The sequence below is a fragment of the Bombyx mandarina genome, chromosome 17 (genome assembly GCF_030267445.1).
Source record: "Bombyx mandarina strain Sakado chromosome 17, ASM3026744v2".
In the NCBI taxonomy this organism is placed as follows: domain Eukaryota; kingdom Metazoa; phylum Arthropoda; class Insecta; order Lepidoptera; family Bombycidae; genus Bombyx; species Bombyx mandarina.
The window spans coordinates 4,392,733-4,413,926 of NC_143223.1; the positions used below are offsets into that span (position 1 = coordinate 4,392,733).

At 36.8% G+C, this 21,194-nt stretch overlaps 1 protein-coding gene across 3 annotated transcripts in view; it reads right to left on the reverse strand.

Annotated features, from left to right (window-relative positions):
• Positions 1 to 18,538, reverse strand: part of Glob1 (globin 1) — a 33,930-nt gene extending 15,392 nt beyond the window's left edge. The window contains exon 1 of one of the 3 annotated variants that reach the window (XM_028188125.2): positions 18,389 to 18,538. The gene's annotated coding sequence lies outside the window, so the exon portion shown is untranslated. Of the gene's footprint in view, positions 1 to 7,358; positions 7,381 to 18,177 lie in introns of those variants that run through there. The other 2 variants (XM_028188124.2, XM_089734525.1) reach the window with 2 other exon arrangements.
• Between the last annotated feature and the right edge of the window lie 2,656 nt (positions 18,539 to 21,194).

The window sequence follows — 21,194 nt, forward strand, 5'->3', positions numbered from 1 at the left end:
TCTTGATAGTAACATTATGCATTCACTTGCGTAATACAATGCCGACTATTTGTATAGGTAACAACACAAATAATATTTTATGTCATGTATATATTTGTTTTTCTTTATTTCTAGGTTCTTTTGTAATTCAACATTATACATGTCAACAAGATTATGCACGTGACAAAGTTTTATTTTATTGCTTTTTTATTACGTTAGGTGGGTGTAGGAACTCACGGCCCGCCACTGATAAGGTTGCAGAGTACTTATACATCACAATGTAAGTACCGACGCTCATCTTGGAATATGAGATGGAAAACTCAATTGTATTAACAGCTGTTGAGTGGACTGCTGACATTTTTTCCTACCTACTCTGCTTTTTTTTTATTGCTTAGATAGGTGGACGAGCTCACAGCCCACCTGCTGTTAAATGGTTACTGCAGCCCATAGACATCTACAACGTAAATGCGCCACCGACCTTGAGATATAAGTTCTAAGGTCTCAAGTATAGTTACAATGGCTGCCTCACCCTTCAAACTGAAACGCATTACTGCTTCACGGTAGAAATAGGCAGGGTGGTGGTACCTACCCGCGCGGACTCACAAGATGTCCTACCATCAGTAAGTAAGCTTATATGCTCAGTAAGCCTATATAAGGCTATTCCAGCTACGCCCGGATAGGTATGTGAGCTCACAGGCTCAACCTGACAGAATTTGCTAACACTAACCCTAGCAAGAGTAGTGCTTCGCAGAATCTACCACCGGATCGGAATCCGGATTTATCACTGGTGGTAGGACCTCTTGGGAGTCCGCACGGGTAGGTACCACCACCCCGCCTATTTCCGCCGTGAAGCAGTAATGCGTTTCGGTTCGAAGGGTGGGGTAGCCGTTGTAACTATACTGAGATCTTAGAACTTATATCTCGAGGTGGGTAGCGCATTTACGTTGTAGATGTCTATGGGCTCCAGTAACCACTTAACACCAGGTGGGCTGTGAGCTCGTCCATCCATCTAAGCAATAAAAAAAAATTAAAAAAAAACGCGTCCCAAGGCGAAAAAAGAAAGCCCATATACATAGTATGTACATACATACAATATTTTTGCGCCTTCGTTTAGTCGATTGATTTTACTACTTGAAGTCTTTTAATGGTTAAAACAACGTTAGTCTTATCTTATCATTCTGTTTTCTTTCATGATTGTGCATTTCAGTATGGTAAATGGAACATTAATAATGCTTTGTAGGTTTTTCATAATCTCATATTACGTACAAATAAGAAATTCAAACGGAAAATAAGACTTAAAAGGTCTAGAAATACTATTTTCGATTTGAATAACACGTAACAATTACACAATAATATTATATTTTACTAGCTGACCCGGCAAACATTGTTTTGCCATATATAAGATTTCTAGGGAATTTCTAGTGTAGAAAAAAAAACTAACTTATTGTAAGTGTGTAAGGATGTGGTACATGAGTGAAAGAGGTATGTAGTGCTGTGAACGATGAGGGAATATATAATAAAAATAACAAAACCTCATTCAACCACGACTGATTATAACAAAAAAAAAAGTCCAAATAAAAAAAAAAAGTTAGGGGTGGACAACCCTAATCACTTAGGGGTATGAAAAATAGATAGTAGCCGATTCTCAGGCTTACTGAATATGCATAAAAAATTTCATGAGAATCGGTCCAGCGGCTTCGGAGGAGTATGGGAACGAACATTGTGATACGAGAATTTTATATATTAGATTAGGGTTTTCACTTTTCATTTCACAGTCGTATGTCAAACTGATATCTAATTTAAAATGAGCTCTACAATTATGTAAAGTCGTATGAGTGAGCAAATGTATTTAAATTTTGTTAAACCTGTATAATAAAATCGATTCAAGTTTAATAAATCATCTCGGTATTTAATGAGAATCCAGTTTTACGACAAATAAATTCTTAGTTTTACATCAAAGCCTGCTCAACTAATTGAAAGATACTGTACGTTATTCCGTTGTGTTCGTGTTTATCTATTGATGTTTTATACAATATTATTTAAGGTGCAAAGGCTAGTATCTGAAGAAATGAATATTATAGAGGTTCCCGCAGTATGTAGTCGAAATTCGACTATAATTAATTGGAATTGTAAGTTTGTACACTATTATGATATATAATCACAAATTTCGCCAAGACTACCCTATAAAAATATTAACAAAGGCAAACAATATTTAATCTATTCTCAATTTGACAACAGACGCCAAGAACAAAAGTTTGACAAAAGTATGCATGCGTGTGTGCATCAAATACATAGTATGTAGTGTGTGTAATGTTTTCTTTATTGATTTAATGTATCTTTTATGCATTATTTAAAAAATATATTAGCATTGTGCACTTCTTCTCTATATTCTCTATAAGTGTGGAAAATTTCATACTCCTCTGTACGCGCAATTTTCGTAAAAAGGGATACAAAGTTTTGGCTTCACGTATTAATATATAGAAGAGCCGTTACCCGCGGATTCGCAGCGGTGTCTAGGAAAAGTGTCAGTGTAGTTTCCCGTGAGAATGGAATGTTTTCTTGGTATAAAAGCCTATGTCACTCTCCTGACCTAATACTATCACTTTAAAAAAATACGTTAAATCGATTCTACTTGAGTGAAAGACAAACAAACAAACATAATTTGACATTTTTAATGTCAAATTATTATACCTATAGAATTTATTTATATATATTTATATTATATTATATTTATATATATTAAACCTATAGATTTGGAAAACTTTTATCGAAATTTCCATCTAACCAATAAATAAAAAAAATTACAAGCATTTTACACGAATGCTAATCATTATTATATTTCTTGGTTTTAAAGTGGCGGTGAAAACATGAATTTGCAAGGTGACTTTAATAATTTATTCTCGAGTTCTTAACGACATATTGTTTTAGTAATGAGTAAATTGTGCTTGAATATCGAATAGAAATTAGTGATTGACATTAACTTGGTCGAGAGTCGGGCATTATAATTGTCCATAATTTGTCATTTGTCATTGGACGTATATGTTAAAAATAAAGTTTATATACTGTGTTCCTGGTTGCGTGTTTTGCGTTTTGTTTTCGAAACATGCTTAGCAAGAAAATTTAAAACTGAAATTGAAAAATTACTTTCAACGCTAACACTTAATGTTAGGCTACACAATATGTCTTCTTGTGTATAGTTAAATCAGAATTTAGAACTATACTGAGAACTTAGAACTTATATCTCAAGGTGGGTGCGCATGTACGTTGTAGATGTCTGTGGGCTCCAGTAACCACTTAACATCAGGTGGGTTGTGAGCTCGTCCACCCATCTAAGCAAAAAAAATAATGAAATATCTAGAATATTTTTTTTAATCGACATTATTGTACTCGTTTCGACTTTTGTACTTCGAATAATAACATAATTATGATTGGACAAACACTACGGTAGAGCCGGATAGATATTGCAATCTCGGGCTTATTTCTGCTCCTACGCAGTCATGCGCTGCGGTTTGAAGGCTTGGGAGGATAGTCGATAACGATTGCGCATACGTATGTACTATTGAGATTTGGAACTAGTGTTTTTTATGTTTGAGAGATTAGTGGTGGCCCGGGGGCCTTTCCAGTTTTACCAGGGCAGGTGGGCGAGCGAGGGCTCAGCCAGGAAGGGCGGGACTTGCTAACAGCTACCCGAGCGCCTCTAAAGGAGACCTAACAACTCAAGAGTAGCTGCTTCGCAAATGAATTTACTATCGGATCGCAATCGCGACCCGCTGAGAAGATCCGGCGAGAAACTCAGCGGGCTGATGTTTAGGTTAGATTGCACGTGGAACTCTTTGGCGAGTTCGACGAGTACGGTTGGAACTTATGTTTCACCAATGCGAGTGTAAATACATATTATATTTTTTGCTTTTGATTGGCAGCCGATTATACGGCCCACCTGATAGTGAGTTATCGTCATTCATGGATGTGAGCAATGTCAGGGTCATTGGAGAGGCATAGGTCACGGAGGCGCTCAGAAAACACCGTGTAAGTTTTTTTTTTTTCTACCTAAGCTGATAACCTTGAGAGGCTATTTCAGCGGAACCTTAACTAGTAGGTGAGCTCACGGGGCTCCAACCTGACGAAGTTGCTAACACGAATCCTAGCAAGAGCCGTGCTTCGCAGAATCTACCACCGGATCGGAAACGCGACCCACTGAGAAGATCCGGCGAGAAACTCAGTGGGCTGTGTCTGAGGGTTAATTTACTCGTCGAGCCCTTCGTCGCGAGCGACGAGTTCGACGAAAACGGTGACCGATGCTTGAAGTACTTAAAAGCACCGTTAGTGGATCGGGAGGATCCGAAATGACGTGTAAAGAAATTTCATTCCAAATCCGGATGGTATGTGGCAAAAAATATATCTAGGATCGCACTGTAGATAAGCACTATGATTCTAGGTAGCGTATTGATGGAGCCCACTTCGGTGGCAAGCAGTGTAAATGTTAATTATATAACGGGATCATCTCAAAGAATTCTTCAAGGTAGTCCTCATGAAACATACGCTACAAAACACTGGGAGACACGAAATCACTCCGTGGGCCCAGAGGAACGATCCGTGAAGTTGAGATTATCGTCAATCCCAGCGGCACTCTTTCGCATAGGGAAAACATTAAAAAAAAAAAAGCAAATACGCATGGCTAAATTAATGATATATAATTTGCTGTACACTAATTTCAAGAAACAAGGTTTATGAAAGAACTGTGAGAAGCTACACGAGTAATACTATAAAAAAGTACACAATGGATTTGGTAATTTTGTTTTTGCCGAAATTACTGCATAATCTAAACATCAAATTGGAAATAGGGTTGCCTTTATCCTATTGTATATAACTATTAAAATAATATATAGGATACTGTTTTCGATCAACAATCGGAACTAGTAAATATCAGATAAATATCGCTATTATTTTCACTGAAACTTATATTATTAGTTCACGTCTGAAGAGTATACCTATTAAGACTGAAATTCAGTGAAATATAAATATTGATTGTTTCAGAAATTGTTCTGATTCTCAAAGAGAAACAAAACAGATAAAAGACGACACAGTTAAAGTATAATGATTTATCTTAAGTTAACTACTGACTGAATAAAGTAAAGAATAGAGTTTTCCCGACGTGTTTCTCTTTCGAATTGAAATAATGAATTTTATTTGCACAGTAGGCAGTCGAACATACGGCTCACCCGACGGAAAGTGGTCATCGTCTCACACAGACGTCAGCAATGCCAGGGGCACAGCCAACCAGCTGCCTATTCTAATCAATTCAAACGACTTCTGAGGCATTCTCTTAAGTTTATCGAAACCACTATTATTATTTAGCCGTGAGCAACAACAACAACTATGGACAAACATAAAAAAAATTAACTGCGCCTTAGGAAGTTCTATTACCGTCTTTATGGATGTTAGTGTTTGTTTTTATAAACCTATAATATAAATTTGTTCAAATAAAAACGTTTTTGTTTGTTTTCGTAGCGTTATTTAAATATTCAGAACTTATTTAATAAAGATGATGTTTGTTTAGCCTATGATAGATGCTTGATTCACATGATATCTTAGAAAAAAATTAAGTAAGTGGTAATAAAAAAAAAGCGTGCAATTCACGAGCTGTAAAAACGAAATCTTCAGAAGCATTTCATTAAGATTCAAATTAGTAATTTCAGTTAAAATCAGATAATTTCGGTTAAAAAAAAGTATTATTGCCATTATTGTGCTATAACTATTAAAGTATTATAATTGTATGTACTATAGCATTATAATGATTAACATATTAGTTAATATCTTATTATATCTTATTTTAAATGAAAGTTTATTCAATATAATTGACGTTTATGTCATGTTTTTAAACTAAAATTGAGGAAATATACAAAGTAGTTCTTGGCTATTTTCGTGTTTCATCGCGTGGGCGGGGTTGTTCCCGTAATCAGTCTCAAATTAATACAAATATGGTAATCGTAATGAACTAGTGAGAACGTGTTAAACGTTTAAAAATATATCGGCAGTTAACACATTATAAATGAATCCATGGATAGCAGTTGTTATTTTTGGATATGAGATGAAGTACCTCGTTGTTATATGTTTGTTCAATTCGCATATTAATTCTGAGAGTGTTTGCTTTTCTAAAACGGATATTTGTTCATGAATCGCAATGAAATTTAAACAAAATAAGTATACATTAAAGAGGATAAGCTGTTAAAGAATTGTTTAAGATTTTTTCATAAAATAGTGTTGATAAAATTATAGATTATTTTATATTATAGTTTTTTTTTCACATGGCAACATTTTCCAATATGACATACACAATTTATCATACTTAACTGTATAAATAATCATCTGTAATAAAAAAAAAATGAACTTAGAAGTATTGGGTAACTTCGACTTTTGTTTATATAGTGAATTCTTTAAGCTGATACGATAGATGTTGGAAGTGCGTTAGGACATCCTCAATCAGCGACTGTCTAACGACCACAGAACTGACAGAAGGCTATTAACGACTAACCACAAAAACTTCGCATTACACATTTAATTACTCTAACACGGGCTGTATAATTAATATGTAATAAATTAGTATAGTATAATAACTCAGAAAAAATCAATGGAGAGCCACTAGAATATGTAGAGAAATACATATACTTGGGAAAACTGCTAAGTTTTGCCAAAAACAGCGACATACTAGAAATGGAAAGAAGGGTTCAATCGACATGGAATAAATTTTGGAACCTAAAGGAAATTTTCAAAAGTAATATGCACACAGACATCAAAACAAAAGTTATGAACTCAAGTCTCTTACCATGCCTGACGTATGGGTGCCAGAGGTGGAAGTTCTCCTCTAAAGCCACAAATAAAATCAGGACTTGTCAAAGGGGGATGGAGAGGCGTATGCTCAAAATAAGGAAGATGGATAAGGTAAGGCATACTAAGATAAGAAGAACCACTAACGCGACCGACGCCCTGACTTATGCACTAAAACTAAAATGAAATGGGCTGGCCATGTCGCGAGATATACAGACCAGAGATGGACTGCGAAAGTTACATCTTGGAGCGGCCCAACGGGCAAGAGAAGTCGAGGGAGACCACTAACCAGATGGGAAGACGATCTTAGACGAACAGCTGGCCCAAACTGGATAGACGTAGCACAGGATAGAGACGCTTGGGCATCTTTGGAGGAGGCCTTTACCCGATCCGGGGTTCTTGCTAACTAAATTTTACTGATTTATTACAAAACTCTTTTACATTCTAAATACTTATACATACATTTATATTTATTATATATTTTTTTTAAACTTTGTAAAGCAAGAAATAAAGGGCTTATTATTATTATTATTATAATAACTCAGAAGACTTACTGCAAATGATTTTTAAAGTAACTCGATCACCAAATGAAATTTGTTTTCAAATACGCAAATTTTAAAGTACTCTTATCAATTATATACATATTATGCGTAATTTATCTTTTGGAATTTCAATTGGTTTGTCAACCACAAACAGCACTGCAGACTGACATTTTGTTTAATAAAATTATCTTCGAAGCGTTAATGTAATTTTATCTGTCTGTGTATAAATTTCGAGGGTTATGATATTTTAGTATTTTTCATTACCAATCTTTTTTATATTTTTTTTAGTGGGTGTAATTTGTGAATGTGGAAAACGTGACATACGCTTTAGTACGTAATTATTTAGATATATAAATGACCGTATATCGGGGGATTTGAATTCGGGAATCCGGGTGGTTTGGAAGGCTTAACGACGGAGCTAAGATCTTCCACCGAGCGTGTCATATTGCTCGGTAGACCGACGGTCAGAAAGTCTTTTTTTTCCTACCTATGCTGATAGCCTTGAGAGGCTATTTCAACTTCACCCTAGCGTATAGGTGAGCTCTCGGAACTCAAACCCGAAGTGTTGCTAACACTGGCCCTAGCAAGAGCAGTGCTTCACAGAATCTACCCACTGAGAAGATCCGGCGAGAAACTCAGTGGGCTGTGTTTTATTTATTTTTTATTGTCCTTGTCTGCGTACAAGGGCAATAAAAAAAAGTATACTTATCTTGAAAATGTCGTAAGCGAGATTCAGGCATCTATCAAATATCGTGTGTTCTATGATGGCTACCGTCATAGGTACATGAAATTACTCAACACGGGAAGACCCGCCGTCTAAACCTTAAGGTCTCCGACGCTTCGATAAATAACCGAAAATATGTTATTTTTTAAGGACGAAAGTAGCTTAATATGTCAATTTTTGACATTTAAACTACACTACATTTAAGCGGTTACAATTCTTTACTTGTTCCATTGTTACGACAGAAGTTAAACAAACACGTAACAAAAATGCTTTCGTGTTTGTAATATTATTGTTATTATAAGGACTTAGCTTCTCGTTGTGGAGTAGTAAACAATGTTATCTGCAGCCGCATTCAGCGAACGAGGTTGAATAGTTCGAAACAGTAGGCACAATGAATCTCTCGAAACATTATGAACTTCAATGCTTAAGTCTAAATTCGTGAAACCTCCAGTTCTGTGCTCATATCTTTTCATTTCAACCTTGTCAGCGGTCATGGTTTTGCATATTATTATTTTTTTTTTATTGTTTAGATGGGTGGACGAGCTAATAGCCCACCTGGTGTTAAGTGGTTACTGGAGCCCATAGACATCCACAACGTAAATGCGCCACCCACCTTGAGATATAAGTTCTAAGGTCTCAAGTATAGTTACAACGGCTGCCCCACCCCTCAAACCGAAACGCATTACTGCTTTACGGCAGAAATAGGCAGTATGGTGGTACCTACCCGCGCGGACTCACAAGAGATCCTACCACCAGTAACCTACAACCATTTGTTTTAATATTTTAATTGCTCAAATAAGCAAAGCCCAAAGCGTATTAAATAGAATTACGTTAGGTATATAAATAAAGGTTATCTCTTTATCGGAGTTCATTAACATAGTGTCATATGTGACAGCGAAGCGCGTGATAAACTATTTGATTACTCGGAAATTATATTAAAAGTTTTCGTACATTCTTTAGTGCTTGTTGTTATGCTAAATTATACATGTACTCCTCACTAGGGCTGTCCAAACTAGAGTTGTTGATGAACTAGAAATTACGAATCATCTAAACTAAATGTATACGAGTTTTTGTAATGTTTTTTGTCTTTATTGCGATAAGATTTTTAATTATAATTTCAGCGGGCCGCATAAACATGAGACTGGATCATGATTTGGACAGCCCTGCTCTATATTTTACTATAGATTTATATTATATAATATATTATATGATATACTTGAATCAATTTTGAAAACAACGAGTCGTAGTGCAGTAAAATAATAAAAAAAGAAAATGTATATTTTTATTATTTATTTTTTATTGCTTAGATGTGTGGACGAGTTCACAGCCCACCTGGTGTTAAGTGGTTACTGGATCCCATAGACATCTACAACGTAAATGCACGACCCATCTTGAGATATAAGTTCTAAGGTCTCAGTATAGCAACATGATTATAATGTAATATATTATATAATAAATAAATCAATATGAAGTGAAGCACGGAATCTAAGTTCCCGAGAGGGGCGGGTATGCTCATATATACACATATAATATAGACATATCTATTTTCTCTATTTATTCGATGATAGTCTCTTCGGTTTCTGTTTAAAGATCACTTTACTGCCCCCGTAAATTTTAACTCAATAAAACAACAAGTATCTTTGTAACATATTTACACTACGCAAATAGTATGTATATCTTTATAAAATGATTTTGTTAGTTTGTAATATATCAGATTCTATTTATGTAATGGAATCTTTCAACAATGTATTTTTCACTAACTTTAAGGCGTTCAATTAATATCATATATTTTGACATGTATCAAGAATCGATGACCTTACCAAAAATTATATTACTTTGTCCTAATGCCACGAGCACTGCGATATACTTAGTCTGGCCATAAATACTGTTACAATAAAAAATAAAAAAATAAAATCTATTGCAAATAACATTTATTACTTTTACAGTGTGTTAGTTTAATACATAAATATAAAACAATTTAAAGTATAAAAAGCTTATTCGAAGTGGTCTCCATTGTCTGCAATACAGTCCTTTAAACGTTGAGGTCAGTTATCAATAGAAGCACGCACTCTTTCCATTGGAAAAATTTTCACTGCCAATCGTACGGATTGTTTTAGGGACTCCAAATTATCATGGCGTTTAGAGCAAGCCGTACTCTCTAAAACTGACCATAAATCATAATCCAGCGGATTAAGATCGAGACTAGACGACGGCCAGTCTTCAGCTCTGATGAAGTCCGAAACGTTCGTTTCCAACCAAGACTGCGTAGACCGAGCTTTATGACCTGGCGCCGAATCTAGCTGGAAGGATCATTCTTGATTATTGAACATGGTGTTGTTAAGGGGCTTCACTATCTTCTCAAGAATGGTTTCTTGATACACTTGTGCCGATGTTTTGATACCTTTTTCACAAAAGTATGGCTCAGTCACTCCTTCATAGCTAATACCCCACCAAACCATCACTGAAGTCGGATAGTGCCCACGTTGCACTCTGTCGACTAATTGGGAAGCTTCCTTAGAGCTTTGAGCATTAATACTGTCATTTTGTTTGTTAAAATGTTGCTCAATTGTAAAAATTTTCTCATCCGTGAACAAAATTTTTCTATGACCTCTCTTTGCGTACCGCTTCAGTAGTTGTTTCAATTTTACCACCCTATTCTCTTTTAAATTATCAGTTAAGAAATGACCAGTACGTCTCTTATAGGCTGCAAGTCCTAAGTCATCTTTTAAAATACGCGACATGGTTCTAGGAGCTATCTTCATCTCCCGAGATAAAATCTTTTGCTTTCGGACAGGATTTCTTCGAATTCTTTCCCTTACTGCTTTGACCACCTTTTTTGTACGAACACTACGTGGACGGCCAGATCTTTTTCTGTCACAAACAGAGGAGGTCTCATTGCACCTATTAATAGCCCGGTACACAAACATTTTCCTAATAACAAGCGTATGGAGAGTTTTAAAAATTGCATTTGGCTCCATACCTACTGTGTGTAATGCAATCACAGCGATTCGGTTCTCTTTATCACCCCACTCCATTTTAATATCGCAAAATATTGTACAATGTATTGGCGCTAAAATGAGAAAACTCAATGAGCAATCATATAAAAATGACAGATTCCAAATTCAAATGTAATATTTTGTTTATTTTTAATTGTAACAGTATTTATGGCCAGACTAAGTATAAATAAAAATGACTTAATTTAATGAAAATAATTTTATCAGTTTGACCTCTGTCTATTTATTTAACATAATATTTCAACGTAATTGAAACAAACTTCAAGACGGCTGATTAACTTGAAAATTGGCGAATATTACTCTTGTAACTGTACTAACCCTAACATGTTTTATTAGTAGAAATGACTGTTTGAATTTTCTGAAAATAACTCGAACAGTGATAAGACTACCATTAGTTTCCAGTATCCTTTTATTCAAATGAAACGATGAAATTGCACTTTCCTATATTTGTATTAAGGTTGTTTATTGTTGATAGCTAATGCAACGTCAGTCCCAATAATATATAATAAAATATACATGCATCCAATATTAATATTATAAACACGTTGATTATTCTTTAAAAAAACCGCACAAGTTAATTATTATCAAATTATTTTTCCTACATATATTAAATAAATAACCGTGTCCAGAATACACAGAATAAAATTATAGCAATTTATAGCAATTCGATATGACACATCATTATATATTGTTGTTTATTTTTGTAAATTGAGAAGCGTTCTCATGGCCTACGTTATGTTGGTATTCATATGAAGTTTTTTTTATTTTATTGGCTTTGTAGGCAGACGAGCATACGGCCCACCTGATGGTGAGTGGTTACCGTCGCCCATGGACTTCAGCAATGCCAGGGGCAGAGCCAAGCCGCTGCCTACCGCTTAATACTGTCCACAAGCCTCGTTTGAAGAAGGACATGACATAGCGCTCGGGAAACACCGTGGAGGGGAGCTTATTCCATAGCCGGATGGTACGTGGCAAAAAAGATCTCTGGAAACACACTGTGGATGACCGCAGTGGCTCCAGGTAGTATGGATGAACTCTACTCCGGTGGCGGGCGGTGCGATGGTAAAAACGGGACGTTGGTATCATCTCGAACAATTCCTCAGAGCACTCCCCATGGAACATGCGGTACAAAATACAGAGGGAACCGAAGTCCCTCCGCAGACCCAGAGGCTCCAAACGATCCGTGAGAATGGGATTATCGACAATCCGAACGGCTATCTTCTGTATGGAGTCAAATGGAAGAAGCTGGTATTTGGAAGCCTCGGCCCAGAGATGGGAGCAGTACTCCACACGAGGTCGGACTTGTGCTTTATAGAGCAAAAGTCTTTGTCCAGGCGTGAAGTACCGCTTCGCTCTGTTGAGGACTCCCAGCATTTTGGACGCCAACTTGGCTTTGCCTTCCAAATGACTCCGAAACTGGACATCGCTCGAAATGTCGACCCCAAGTATCCCGATACTCTCGGAAGGTTGCAGGGATACTCCTTGGAATTGCGGCGCCATGACAAAGGGGTCCTTCTTCGCAGTGAACGCGCAAACTTGTGTCTTTAACGAGTTGAATTGAACCAAGTTAAAGTTTTATACTTTACAAGTAAGTAGGATGCAGGGAGGACCGTGGTTCATCTTACGTGAGCTCACAATACTCCTTAGCATGAGTATTTCAATAACTGAAGAAATTATTCACAGCGGGTGAACGCACAAAGAAAGCCAAGCCCGAGATGCCTTTTGTTTTATTATTTCTTTTTCCTTTTTTTTTATTGCTAGATCGGTTGACGAGCTCACAGCCCACCTGGTGTTAAGTGGTTACTGGAGCCCATAGACATCTACGACGTAAATGCACCACCCACCTTGAGATATAAGTTCTATTTATTGGTATTATTTATTATAATTACGAATTTATAACACTGTCTGCCCTTTTTCTGTTAGTAAAAAGGAGCTGAAATCACTCCGTACCTTCGTGAATAATTTACAAAGTTATGAATGTTAAACAGAAAAGGGACTCAATTCCCTTTTCCCTTTAAAGATAAATTGAAATGGTCCTAACACTTTACCTTAGGGACATTCAAACGAATGGGTAATCTTGGCTACTTAGAAAACAGGATTGTTTGCTTTGTTGAGAATGTTTTTATATTGTTCTTTTGCATTGCAAAGGTTGACAGTAGTCGATTCTTTGTCGGAAACAATACTTATTGTGCTAAGATTTAAAATGAACACCACTTATTTTATTTCTTTGGATAAAGCTCTGCTTTGAGCATCGCTAATTTTACAAAGAAGAAAAAATCTTGATTCTACTCACGTCCCATCTCTTCTCATACATTCATTGTACTGTTTTATGAACTATTTTTATTATCTGCTATTTCAGCGTATAAGCTATTATATTGTAAAGTTACATCAGAGTCCGTTGATTTGTATTGGCGTAACAATACATTCCTACTCACAAACGTCGGCAACTATTCGTAGGGTGATGAGAGATTTAAAACTGAACTAAATGTACTTCGAGAACATCTGCTTTTGTTAGACGAATCAATTGGCATGAACACGATTTCAGTGCAGCGTAAGTTACGAAGAGTTTGGCGATTACTTCTAAGTATGCATATTCTTGTTGGAATAGTAACTAACTGTATCGATAGCGTACATGCTTGGATCTCGTTAAATTGATAGGTATCACATGTAAATGAACTCGCACAGATAGGTATGTACTATTATGCTGCCTTTTTTAGCGACAGATCTCACGCAGTGGTTCCAAAAATGCATCGTCCAAAAGCGTTAACGGCAAAACTTAAAGCAGTGTGAGAAAAGAGACAACCAATGAGGTGGATCAATAAACTGGACAAAATAATTGGTAAGAACTGGACGCAAAAGACATGAGACCGAAAAGAATGGATGAAGGGACCTACACTCAGCATTTAGTGCACACAGGTTGAAGAAGAAAGATCAAAGAGAATAATGTAACAATTTTTATTTAATTTGAACTAGTCTCTTTATATTTTAATATTTAGTTGGGTATGTTCTTTTTTTTATTGCTTTGATGGGTGGACGAGCTCACAGCCCTCCAGGTGTTAAGTGGTTACTGGAGCCCATAGACATCTACAACGTAAATAAGCCACTCACCTTGAGATATAAGTTCTAAGGTATCAAGTATAGTTACAACGGCTGCCCTACCCTTCAAACCGAAACGCATTACTGCTTCACGGCAGAAATAGGCAGGGTGGTGGTACCTACAAGTGCGGACTCACAAGAGGCCCTACCACCAGTAAAAACAACAGGCCCTACCACCAGTAAAAATAGTCTAGAGTGTCCTGATTAATATTATTTAGTTCATTCCCAGGTCAAGACACGTTTGACTCAAAACAATGATAAGAGCGAACCGATAAAATAATTCCGATCTTGAAGTTTAAAATAATGTTTATCAATGCGTATTAACAATGTTTTTCAAACGATTTATCATTTAATTTAAAATTATCTATGAATTACGTAATGTACACGAGCAAGGCAGTGGACTCAATTGTCGTGCATTATTTTATCAGTAGGTATATTGGGATCGGTCTCAAAATCGAAGGTATGGTAATCATTAAACAAATTATAACAAAAGTATGATGACGCGCAGGATTCACAGATTTGTGGAAATAGGAGAGTAAAAGCCCCTCTTTTACTCTCCTTACATTTTACTCAACATAAAAAAAAAGAATAAAAAAATAATAAAAACAAATTATAATTTTTTTTAGTGCACGCAATGGAACACAAATAAAAATCGATTGACGTGTTGGGTCAACCTTCTCAAGGAAACGCCGAGAGCACTTCGTTGCCTCCACTTTACGTTGAGGGCTCGCGAAATATGAACCAGTTATATTAGCAGTGATAGGGCGTAGTACCCGGGCGGGTAGGTACAACTATTTTGTCTATTTCTGCTGCGAAGCAATATTTCGTTTTGGTTTGAAAGATTGGACAGCCGTTGTACAGTAGAGAGACTTTGACTTCACGTCTTAGGTTGGATTAAGGTTGTGATATATTCACTTGCTTCTAGGGACTTCAATGGTGCCAAGTGGTTACTGGAACCTTTATGTGTTACTCCAGTAACAGCTCAGCACCAGATGGACCGAGAGTACTTTCTGCAATATTTAAATAAATTTCTTTCCCGATATCTTAAATGTAGATGGTAATTGTTTCTTATTTCGACTTAGGTAGCGTCCCTTGGAACAATATAAAACATACCGAATTAGAACATACTTTTCTTCCTTAAAATCGATTAGATATCGATAGGCACATAATATATCTGCTGATAAACTTCGACACGCTTATCCGATTGAATTAGAAGTTTGTAGCGTTATCGGCGTTACTAGAAAAACATTTGGTCCTAACAACGACACAAGCAGCGTACCAGTTGTAACAAATGACTGGTGAGGATGACATAATAAGAAGTCGTCGTCGTCACTCTTGTTGGGGCACGGAATGGGTCCCGGGGAAAACATTTACCACACTAGTAAAATACCTGTGTACTAGTCCTTGACAATCAGGAAGAAATCAACACGGTCATATGTTGCCAGCCTCGAAATTTCGACTTTTCACGCGTTAAGCACTCACCGTAGTTTGATAATCAGTGCTTTATCTTATTTTGTATTTTTATAATACTGTTACCAGCCGCTTCGCTCGCGTAGTCAAGGAATAGTGTTAGTGTAGTAATAGTAGTTTTACACTGGTGGTAGGACCTCTTGGGAGTCCGCACGGGCAGGTACCACCGCCCTGCCTATTTCTGTCGTGAAGCAGTAATGCGTTTCGGTCTGAAGGGTAGGGCAGCCGTTGTAACTATACTAAGATCTTAGAACTTATATCTCAAGGTGGGTGGCGCATTTACGTTGTAGATGTCTATGGGCTCCAGTAACCACTTAACACCAGGTGGGCTGTGAGCTCGTCCACCCATCTAAGCCATAAAAAAAAAGAATCTTGGTTTCGCGTCAAATTACTGAGTTTGGTTCTTCTCCGCTAATTTTTTTATTACTAGCTGACCCGGCAGACTTCATAGTGCCTCAATTGATAAATAAAATACCCAAACTTTTATATAAAATAAACTTAAAACAAACAAAAGGAATCCGTCCGACGGAAAAAAATATTGTTATTCCTTCGATGTGTCCCCACATCGAAGGAATAACAATATTTTTTTTAATTCCGAGGATTTTCTGGACTTCCACGAATAATTCAAGATCAAAATTCGCCAAATCGGTCCAGCCGTTCGCGAGTTTTATCGAGACTAACGAACAGCCATTCATTTTTATATATATAGATTTATAAGCGACACTTTTATTTTAATTACTAATTTAACATTGCCTGGAGATGATTTCGAGGCTATATCTCATTGGTATGTGATGTGTTATAACATATTTTTTATGTAATCTACCTAAACTCCTTTTGTAATTTTCAATGTAGTTTTTTCTGGTGTATTCCAAACGCGACTAGGTTCACATGAACCTGACAAATTAATATGCAAATCGAACACAGGGGAACTAACTACAATCATTATTTTTACAAATTTGGATGAACTAGAAATACACCAGCGTGATATTCTTGCTCGATCAATTGATGGATAATACTACAAAGCAGCGAAGGACTGATTTAAAACGTTTGATAGTCATTGTACAATATATTACAATGGAATCTTAGATAAAGATAAATAAGTTTTTATTTTAAGCTTTTATTTTAAAATTATAATTTGCGAAATTACTGGTGGTAGGATCTCTTGTGAGTCCACGCGGGTGGGTACCACCACCCTGCCTATTTCTGTCGTGAGGCAGTAATGCGTTTCGGTTTGAAGGGTGGGGCAGCCGTTGTAACTATACTTGAGACCTTAGAACTTATATCTCAAGGTGGGTGGTGCATTCACGTTGTGGATGGCTATGGGTTCCAGTAACCACTTTACACCATATTGCTTAGGCAATAAAAAAAAAATGAACAACCTCAATTCATATTTAGGTACATACTATTTATGTAATTTTTCTAAACATTTGACATCGGCAAAGATTGTTTTGCTTATAGTCTTTGCCATAAGTCCCGGTCGTGGCATTTCCTCTTCCACGTAGAGCCTGCAATGTCCTTTATGTCGTCTAAGAAAACATTAAAAGGATGACGATTCCAAGACGACGTAGATTGAGAGTTAACTTGTTTCAAATGTCCATCATAACTCTAGAGAGTTTCAACTACAATCGATAGGTACCTACACAGCGCGTAATTTTTTTCCCAATTAATTAACGGTGTTTTTAGGCACCACAAGCACCGGTCACCGTCCTCGTCGAGCCCGTCGCTTGCGACGAAGGGCTCGAAGAGCGAATTAACCCATAGACACAGCCCACTTCTCAGTGGGTCGCGTTTCCGATCAGGTGGTAGATTCTGCGAAGCACTGCTCTTGCTAAGGTCAGTTTGAGCCCCGTGAGCTCACCTACACACGTTAGGGTGAAACTGAAATAGCCTCTCAAGGCTATCAGCATAGGTAGGAAAAAAAAAGCGTAATTTGTTTCTTAAATTTATTCTTGTTCATCTGATGGTTGTCTACTCTTATCGATAAGACCACCCATTGGACTTGTTCTTTGTATTTAATATTTTGCGTTTTGTGTACAATAAAGAGTACTCTCGTTCTCTCTCTCTCTCTCTCTCTCTCTCTCTCTCTATCTCTCTCTCTCTCGCATAGTACACAAAGAAACAAGTAAAGCTAAACAAATTTGTTATGAACATGATAAAAAATACAAACTAAAGTTGAATTAAACTACGTTTTTCTTCGCATTCTGTTTCAAATACAGTACAGTAAAAATGTTATATTCGTGTAAAATTTAAATAGCACAAGTGTTTTAATAATTTACAAAGAGAAATTAACTAATAATTTAAAGTGTTTAATTTAATTAAGTATGAACTAAAAAAACATTCACCGACGAAAACTCTTAAAATAAATTTGTTTGTAACCAACGTTTTTAAATCAGTAGACAAATCTATAACACGACACGACAAAGTTCTATAAAGACGCAAACGTTCAAACATTAAGAAACATTATTCGTTCGAATAAAAATGATAACAAAAAAATTTCAATTGGACACGAAAAACAAAACAGGCTCACATTTGTTATTTCAGTGTATTTCAGTAGTGCTCCCGGCAACGCGGTCAGGTAAAACAGTTTTCACATCACAAATTAACGTATTTACCAATAAACTACCTTATGATACATAAGACTTTGGATATAGAAGTGAATTGGTCGCGTCTATTATGAGATTTGTAGTTAAAGACAAGTTTTCGCGCGCGTATTTTACTGATAAAATAAATACAATTACTTTGGTATTGTGTGTGGAGACGCGCGGCGCGGTCGATCCGTGAGGCGGGACTGCCGATTGTTTACTATGTACCGCCTGTCGCCGCCCGCCCTATGGGGTACAGACCTCAGAGCAAAACTTTCGCAGTCACTAAATTCTGCGGTCGTTTGCGTACTGAGACCTTAGAACTTATATCTCAAGGTGGGTGACGCATTTACGTCGTAGATGTCTATGGGCTCCAGTAACCGCTTAACACCAGGTGGGCTGTAAGCTCGTCCACCCATCAAAGCAATAAAAAAACATTCAAATACAATGTTTATTTCTTTTTCTATACGCATCTGATGCGTTTGACTGGCTTACAGCCCGTAACGTGGTCAGCTTTACGGAATCCAAGTTGACGGTAGACACTTGGAGACAATGTGAAAAATTCAATTGCTTAGTGATGTGAGCTTGTACTTTTCAAACGAAATGCGTTCAGTCAGGATGCATTCAGTTAAATTCGAATAATAAAAACGGGTGGCACGTTTTTTTTTTCGATACAAATGTTGGTATTTTCTTCCGTTATGATTTTTTCTGGTCTTGGAGATGATCACAAAATCTATATGGTAAGACACACATATGTGTTATTATCATTGTAGTGACTGTTTTAAACTTTAAAATACTGGAAAGAGTTTTTCTCACAGTTAGAATATGTCTTTTTTCAAACAAGGCTCAAGAAAACAAGCGAACTTTAAAGCTTCGAGAAAAGCGTCGGCACGGTTCTGTCTTTGACGTCGTCAACGACGCTGGCGACTACTTCTCATCAAACGCACCGAAATCCTCGTTTATCTTTGATGGTAAGAAAAATCTATAATTACCTTATCATTTTCACGTAAAAAACAAATCTGTTACCTCATCCGAAATAGTTCGAAACCACATAAAATTTAACAACATTAAAAAACCGGAGCATTCATGAATATTGTAACTTTGCAAGTATTTTGTGCTAGAGACTCGTTGAATAATGGTATTGTGACATTCTGGTCACACACGTAGTCCATTCTGCACCTTTATTCATCAACTGAAGGTGTCAAATTATGATGAGACTGGAAAATAGGTGCGCTATTTAAAGGGTAGTTATTTGTTTACTGAAAGCGTCGGAATACACCCGAATTTAAAATGTCCATTTAAGCTGCTGTATATGAGCAGACAAATTCAAGGCCCACATGCAATTTAGTGGTCACTAGATTCCAAGACATAATGACCAAATTTACTTGTCACCTTGTTAAGGTTCCATAGCTAAATAATAGGGGTTAAAGTATGAAATTGCCATTTTATTGTAATAGGTACTTCGAATTAACATAGAACCTTCATGGTTTGAGATTTTTGAATGAAACTTTTTTCAAACGGTACCTATGAGGTTCTTCTTTTAAAAAATGTGCAATATTCGATTATCGACTTTCAGTTGTTTTTTTATTCAGCTTAGACAAGAAATATGGATACTACGAAAATTCCAGTGATTTTTGAATACGAGTTCCGACGCGGAATTAACGCTGCAGAAATAGCTCGTAATATCAATGCTGCAGTTGGAGAGGGGACTGCTAATGAACGCATCGTGCGATTTTGGTTTAAACACTTTCGTGATTGAAATTTTGATTTGAAGAACGAACCACGTGGAAGACCGTCCCGACATGTGAATAATAATGAATTGACAGATATGGTGGACCCGATCTGAGCCAAACTACCCAAAAATTAGGGGTATGGTTTAACTAACCTAACCAACTTAACCTTACCAACAATATTGAATGATCTGCAGAAAGAAACACATGTTGCCTTGTTGAATTGATACAGAAATGAAGGAATATTGGATTGAATTGTGACATGTGATGAAAAGTGGACTCTTTACGATAACCATAAGCGAAAAATGCAATGGCTGATCTCAGATCAAACGCCGCAACAGTGTCCTAAAGCAAAGATTACCAATAAAAAGGTAATGGTAACTGTTTGGTAGTCTCAGTATGGTTATTCACTATAGCTTTCTTCAATCTGGTCAAATAATAACGGCAGATGTCTACTTTGCCGAACTCCGAACTATGATAGCAAAACATGCAGTGAAACCGCCCGGACTCATGAATCGATCTTCACAATTATTGCTCCATGATAACCCGAGAGCTCATACAGCGCGAGAAACGGTTTTAACTCTACAGGAACTGCAATTAGAAACCATTCGTCACCATCTGTATTTGCCAGACCTTGCGCCAACGGACTACCAATTTTTCCGTGATTTGGACAATTTTCTACGTGATAAAAAGTTTTCTTCCGAGGAGGCAGTACAAAATGCTTTCACACAGTTTGTCTAGATCACCAGAGTTCTATCGCAAAGATATAAATGACCTTCCTATTTAATGGCAGCAATGTAAACTTAGGCCCCATGTCTCAAGGGGGATGGCGGCATTTACGTTGTGACAACTTTAAAAAAGTCGTCGTGGCCTAAGGATAAGACGTCGGGTGCATTCGTATCGAGTGATGCACCGGTGTTCGAATCCCGCAGGCGGGTACCAATTTTTCTAATGAAATACGTACTTAAAAATGTTCACGATTGACTTCCACGATGAAGGAATAACATCGTGTAATAAAAATCAAACCCGCAAAATTATAATTTACGTAATCACTGGTGGTAGGACCTCTTGTGAGTCCGCTCGGGTACCACCACCCCGCCTATTTCTGCCGTGAAGAGTACTGCGTTTCGGTTTGAAGGGTGGGGCAGCCGTAGTAGTAGAGCTATACATAATAAAACACATTTAATTAGCTTCGTCTACATTGTATTCTTATTTTAATTTGTCGAAGTCAT